The sequence below is a fragment of the Leptonychotes weddellii genome, chromosome 13, assembly GCF_054177405.1.
Source record: "Leptonychotes weddellii isolate Sample4059 chromosome 13, ASM5417740v2, whole genome shotgun sequence".
NCBI classification, from domain to species: domain Eukaryota; kingdom Metazoa; phylum Chordata; class Mammalia; order Carnivora; family Phocidae; genus Leptonychotes; species Leptonychotes weddellii.
The window spans coordinates 77,142,089-77,149,146 of record NC_138381.1 but is presented as its reverse complement, the minus strand read 5'-3'; the positions used below and the strand labels follow the sequence as shown (position 1 = coordinate 77,149,146).

Here is a 7,058-nt window from a genome sequence, read left to right as displayed (position 1 = left end):
TTCCACATTTTATCCTTCTGGCTTGAGAGGAGCTGGCCCTCCTTCCTGGCACCAGGAATGGACCCATGAGCCAGCCATGGTCATTCGGTGTATTTCTAACCCATAGCCACATAACGAGGTCACTAGACAGGGATGTGAGTGAAACCAAGCCAGTGAGAACATTCCCAAGGATTTTTTTTTATTAATTAATTTATTTTTATTATGTTATGTTAATCACCATACATTACAACATTAGTTTTTGACTCCCAAGGATTTTGGTTGACATCTTTGGGCAGGAGATTTTACTGCTTCGTCCCTAAATGGGCACAGTTGTAAGCTGGGAGATTTTGGCAGCCACTGTGTCACCGGCCTAAGAATGACAACACAGGACAAAGGAGAACCAAGAGGTAGAGAGAAGTCAATCCCTGATAGCGTTGTTTGTGTACCCGGATCCGTCACGCCTGGAGCCATCTATTTGCCTTTAGATTTCGCAGTGAAGGGAGCCAATAAATTTCCTTTTCTGTTTTCATTGATTTGAGTTGGGTTTCTGTCACTGATGGCTGAAAAAGTCAGTCAGATATCATTCCCATAGCTTTAATCACATTCTGATGCTGACACACCAGTTGGACTGGGAAGTCCTAAAGGGGTAAGGAATATTCTGCTTTAGTTTGCATTCCAACACCTAGAACATTCCATGACAGGTAGAAAGTTCTTGATTGTGTTTACCAAGTGAATGAGCAACTTTAATGCATCTTAGGAAACTCGGCCCTTTGAAATAATGTTTTGCCCAGGTGATGTATTTTGTGTATGTATTTTGTGTCTTTTGTGTATGACCTTTTCGGATCTCATAAGATGTTAACGTCCCCATATTACAGTTGGAGACAAAAGATTTTGGAAGCTTTGTAACAAACCTGAGGTCCTGAAGATAATAAAGAATGGAGCAGAGATTGTGCAACCAAAGGGTTTGTCTTCAGAACCCTATCTTGCCCATCCAGGCATATTGCTCCCCATTTCAGAGGGTGGAAGCCTGGGTGGAGGTGTTATTTTGTTTTAACGCGATGGAGAAACAATGAGGCAGATGTGGGTTAAGTACACAGGGATACTGGAAAGAAGAAGGAAAGAACACTATAGTCCTAGTGTGTGGAGAAGAAAAGCAGATTCATTTTTTATTAGTTTACCTGTACCCTAAAAACAATTAGCAAAAAAGGAAAGTATGTGCTAGAAAAAAAATAATAATAAAATGCATCCCAAGCAATTGAAAAGAATGCCTTTTAATGACTCACCAGTGGAAATCAACAGCATCGCAAATCCTGTGTGGGTTTCCTGGGACTCCCACAACAGCAAACCGAGTGGTTTAAACAACAGAAATGTCTTGTCTCATCGTTCTGGAGGCTGGAGTCCAAGATCAAGGTATTGGCAAGGCCATGCTCCCTCCGAAGGTGCTGGGAAGACTGTCCCAGGCCTCGCTGCCAGCTTCTGGAAGTTTCTTGGCTGCTGGAGATACGGATCTAATCTTCACATGGCATTCTCCCTATGTGTGTCCGTGTCCAAATTACCCTCGTTAAGAAGGACACCAGTCCCATTGGTTAAGGCCACCCTACTCCTGTGTCACCTTATCTTAACTAATTATACCTGGAAAGACCCTATTGCGGAATCAAGTCATATTCTCAAGTTCTGGGTTTAGAACTTCAACATATGACTTGGGGTGGGAGACACAATTCAGCCCATACAACTCCTCTTTAGTATAGAATGACATAGCGTCAACCGTAAACATTGTTTCCAACTTACCCTGTTGAGTGCTAGTGGGCTGTGGAATGCATGCACACACGCACGCCCACAGGAAGGTTCAATTTCCACCGAGCGACAAGCAGGGTTAAATGGAGGGGGGAAAACCTAACATGGAAAAACTGACTTTGGATTTTAACCAATCCCCCGATGTTTGAAAAATAGTCTGAGGATTTCAGGGAGCCCAGAGCCCAGCCAGCTCCCCAGCCCTTCGGCGGCCCCCGAGGCTCAGGACCTTGCCTTCTGGTTTTGCTCCAAATCTCTTGCACCAGAGCGCAGTGTGGGTGGGTGGGGTGTCTGGGGCAAAGACATAGATACTATTATTATTTTGGCCCCCTCCTCGTGCTGGCAGCCACAGCTCCCAGCATCCCCCAAAAGCCAAACTTTAGGTCAAAACCAGAGGTATAACTGATGGAGCCAAGGGGCAAAGATGCCCCATTTCCCTGAAATGAGACCACGTTGTTTCTGCCCCACAGCGAGGCCGACGAGGTGCCGGCCAGCAGCACTCCAGGCCCGGGCCAGGTGAGGATGGCGGGACAGTTCTAGCCTTTCTCTCCGACCTGGCCCCCAGCACTCAGCCCTGCTCCAGATGGCTTTCGCTGCCCGCCCACCCTCATCCCTGGCGCCCTGCCGTCCCACTCACTGTGTTTGAGGCACTGTCTTAGAAGCTGGTTGTGGTTTTCCCTCTGCAGACCGAGAGCTCCTGCAAGGAAGAATGTTTAATTCTCTTATGCTTCCCTGCCCGCAGCCTGGCACGTGAGAGTACTTAAATATTGATGGCGCGGATGGATGGATATGCTGGGAAGAGAAATTGCACCAATCTGGTGCAAGGTGCTGGCCAGATCCGTGTCCCCTCGCCAGGACCAAAGCGCCCACTCCTCCCTCCTGCCCAGGGGGAGGTCTGAGGAGCCCCCATAAGGAGGGGTGGCAGCCCATAAGATGACCAGGTAGGAAACCTGTCCCACACTCAGATTTTCAGGATTTCTGTCCAGGGATGGAGAGACAATTGGTCCATCAGGAGTGGAGAGAAGTCAAGAGACACAGAAGGAGCACTGGGGCCATGAGGCCACGGAAGCTGTGCCTGAGGCTGATGTCTGGACAAGACAGCAGCTTGAGCCAGAGCAGAGCAGCGAGAAGGCATTGTGTCACCATAGACAGTAGAAGCCAGAGGGGACAGAAGCTTCGAGCAAGCACTGTGCATAGCGTGGAACGGTGGAGTAAAGGAAAGGTCATCAGAGGAGGAGACGAGGTGGGACTTGTAGAGGGATGAAGTGATGGAGGCCGAGCCAGAAAATGGCCACATCCCCAGGCCAGCAAGGGACCCACGAGCTAGCTCCCAGAGCTCTGGGAGATTGCACTCGCCTTTATTCCTGAATGCAAACTTGAAAGCTCGTTGTGGGTGGAGAAAGCCAGGGGAGAGTGCCTTCCCTTCGAGGGGCCTGGACCCTCAGAGTTGGAGGTGCCGGGGTTTGCCAACAGGGGCCGGGATCTCCCCTCCTCCCCCACATTTACGAGAAACCAACGTGCTTGGCTCGTGTCCCCGAAATCTTGTGGCCTGTAGTCTCTGGAATTGGGTTTATTTATTCATTTAAATTGGATTCTGGCATTTGCTTGTGTTTGTTCTCTCCATAAAGACCTTTTTATTTGGGTCCTGGAGGGCTGTTTACTGCTTAGCACGTGCGGTACAAAGGAGGGAGCGGACTGCAGACCCTAACGTTCCGCTCCAGTGACCAGGGCTCAGAGGGGCGCCAGCATGGGGCTCTGCCTCCACCCAGGACACCCCTCACCTCAGGGCCAATGGGAAGGGCTCCATCCAGCTAAGAACAGCCGGGAGGAGGTGGGCTCCCCACTGGTCTCCAGGCAGACACAGTCTTGGATGTCATTTGGGAGCGAGCTTGATTGCAGTCCTAAGAAGGACTTCAATAAAAAAGAACATTCCCTACGCTTGTTTTCGTTTTGTTTTTATTCTAAAGGGTTGAGAAGACTGAAGACTGGGTAGGAGGCGTGCTGGGATGAGAGTCACAGGGGAAGTGTTAAGATGGTTTTGGCCCCAGGGCACAGGCAGCAGCCGGACTTGCTCGGGAGCCTGGGGAAGGGGAAGATGGGTCAAAAGCGGAGGAACGACCACAAGATCCCGCAGTCATGCTCCTTGGTATTTCCCCAGAGGAGCAGAAAACTTACGTTCGCACAAAAACCTGCACACAGATGTTTATGGCAGCGTTATTCATAATCGCCCAAACGTGGAAGCAACCAAGATGCCCTTCAGCAGGTGATGGATGAATACAGTGTGCTCCATCCAGACAACGGAATCTTATTCTGGGCCAAAAAGAAATGAGCTAGCAAAGAAAGACTTAGAGAACACTTTAAATGCCTCTGATGAGGTGAAAAAAGCCAATGTGAACAGATACCTACTGTGTGATTCCAACGATGGGACATTCTGGAAAAGGCTAAACTATGGAGACAGTACAGAGATTGGGGGTTGCCAAGGGTTAAGGGTTGAAGGGGCGGGATGGAGCACAGGTGGAGCACAAGGCCGTGCAAACACTGTATAGACCATAATGATGGGTATCTGCCGTACATCTGTCTAGTCCCGCAGAGTGTTCAACACCAAGAGGGAACTATTATGTAAGCCATGCGCCGTGGTGATGGTTCCTCGAGTGTCATAAACGCACCATCTTGCAGGATACTGATGAGAGGAGGCTGTGCATGTGGGGGGCTGGGGGTATATGGAAACTCTTTGTACCTTCCCCTCAATTCCCCTGTGAACCTGAAACTGCTCTAACAAATAAAAGTCTTTTTTTTTTTAAGATTTTATTTATTTATTTGACAGAGAGATAGAGCGAGAGCACAAGTAGGCAGAGCAGCAGGCAGAGGGAGAGGGAGAAGCAGGCTCTCCGCTGAGCAGGGAGCCAGATGCAGGGCTCGATCCCAGGACCCCAGGATCATGACCTGAGCCAAAGGCTGCTGCTCAACCGACTGAGCCACCCAGGCGCACCTAACAAATAAAAGTCTTAAACAAACAAAAAAAAGAAACAAAGGTAGAGGAATGAAATGTGGGCTATTCATGTGAGTTGCAAAAAGAAGGGGAGAAATTGGACAGTAAGTAGTAAAAAAAAAGTACAATGAAGATATTTTTTTTTAAAGATTTTATTTATTTATTTGACAGAGAGAGACATAGCGAGAGAGGGAACACAAGCAGGGGGAGTAGGAGAGGGAGAAGCAGGCTTCCCGCGGAGCAGGGAGCCCGATGTGGGGCTCGATCCCAGGACCCTGGGATCATGACCTGAGCCGAAGGCAGATGCTTAACGACTGAGCCACCCAGGCGCCCCGAATGAAGATATTTTTCCTGTAAGAACTGGGAAGAGCCATACATCTTAGAAGAAGGAAGGGCTCATGGGGAAAGAGGGCAAGGTGCTACAGAGGACAGACGGGGGAAAGCAAAACCCTGATGGGAAAGAAGAGGAGTCAGACTCAAGAGTAGGTGGAAGATGACATTTGACTGATGCACTGAAGGCTTGTAATGTGGCAGGCAGGGCGCTAAGTACTTTACACAGAATACTGAATTTAATCCTCATAATAGGGTCCCGCTGTGGTCACTATCATAACACCCATTCTCCAGATGAGGAGAGTGAGGCTTACCTAGGTTAGGGGACCTGTCTGTGGTCACACTGGCTGGATTCAGACAGGGTCTCCTGTGTGTCCATCCGAGGGGAAACATCCTACCAGATGAGGACGGAGGAAGGATGCTCTAAAGCAACACCATCCAATAGAAACAGGACACAAACCACAAATGCGAGCCACATGTGTATTTTAAATTTTCCAGTAGCCATGTTAACAAGGCTAAAAAAAAAAAAGGTGAAATTAATTGTAATAATATAGTTTATGTAACACAATATATCTAAATGTTATTTCAACATGTAATCAATATATACATCATTAATTTGACATTTTACATTATTTTTTCATATGAAGGCTTTGAAATCTGGTGTGTATTTTAAACTTAGGGCATGTCTCAGTGTGGATGAACCCTGGTTCCGTGCTCAAGAGCTTCCCAGCAGAGTGCCAAAGCTAGAGTATGACTCCTTTAAAAAGTACTAGGTGCTATGTTGGGGCATTCTGGGTGGTTTCATGTCCAAGACTTGGAACATATTTTTTGATGAACTTTTTTTTTTTTTTAAAGATTTTATTTATTTATTTGAGAATGAGAGAGAGCACATGAGAGGGGGGAGGGTCAGAGGGAGAAGCAGACTCCCTGCCGAGCAGGGAGCAGGGAGCCCGATGCGGGACTCGATCCAGGGACTCCAGGATCATGACCTGAGCCGAAGGCAGTCGCTTAACCAACTGAGCCACCCAGGCGCCCCTGATGAACTTTTTAATTTAAAATAATTTTAGATTTACAGAGACACTGCATTGCAATGTATCTTGAGCTGCAAAATCTCCCTGCAATCCACAGAGTCTAGCATGTCCAGGACACAGGACTTGTGGGGTCTTCAGAAGTCCAACAGAGGCCGATCCAATTACTTTGGCGATCTAAGTCAAAATTCCCAGCAAACTACTTGAATTGAGACTGTGGAATGTTCCGGAGTCAGTGATAACACTGTGAGCTGTAAAATGTCTAACCTGTGATTCAGTTTTCTAATTATACCATACTTCCTCTCTGGGTGAACAACAGCTTCTTGGCAAACATTTACTCCTGAGGCGTGGCTGGGGAGTGGGCAGAGGACAGAGGGCACCCAGACAGTTGACCAGAGTCAACAGACACTCTGGGGGTCCTGCAGTGTCTGCAGGCTTCTGACTGACTGTGGCAGCATTGTCCGAGGGAAATCCAATGCGAGCTGCATGTGTAACTTTGTATTTTCTACTCAGCACATTAAAAGGGTAGGGGTGCCTGGGTGGCTCAGTCGGTGAAGCGTCTCAGGTCATGATCCCGGGGTCTTGGGATCAAGCCCCGTGTCAGGCTCTCTGCTCAGCAGGGAGTCTGCTTCGCTCTCTCCCTCTGCCCCTCCCCCTGCTTGTGCTCTCTCTCAAATAAATAAATCTTTAAAAAAAATAAAAGGGTAAAAAGAAGCAGGTCAAGTTAATACATTATTTAATCCAGTGTAGCTAAAATATTATTCCAACACACAATCAAAAAACTATTAATGAGATATTTTACCTCCTTTTTGGGGGGATACTAAATCTTCAAAATCCAATGTGCATTTTGTACTTATGCACCAATTTGGATGTTTTACATTTCTATTGGAAATGTATAAATTTTATAAATTTTATAATTTGTAAAAAATTGTAAATTTCAT

General features: G+C 47.4%; 1 long non-coding RNA gene across 1 annotated transcript; it reads right to left on the bottom strand.

Moving 5' to 3' along the window:
- Window positions 1-211: 211 nt before the first annotated feature.
- Window positions 212-5,848, bottom strand: LOC115943673 (uncharacterized). Its single transcript, XR_004078259.2, has 4 exons — window positions 5,404-5,848; window positions 2,408-2,467; window positions 1,263-1,470; window positions 212-617 (listed from the first exon to the last, which is right to left on the bottom strand). It is a non-coding gene; the product is annotated as an uncharacterized LOC115943673 (long non-coding RNA).
- Window positions 5,849-7,058: the final 1,210 nt, after the last annotated feature.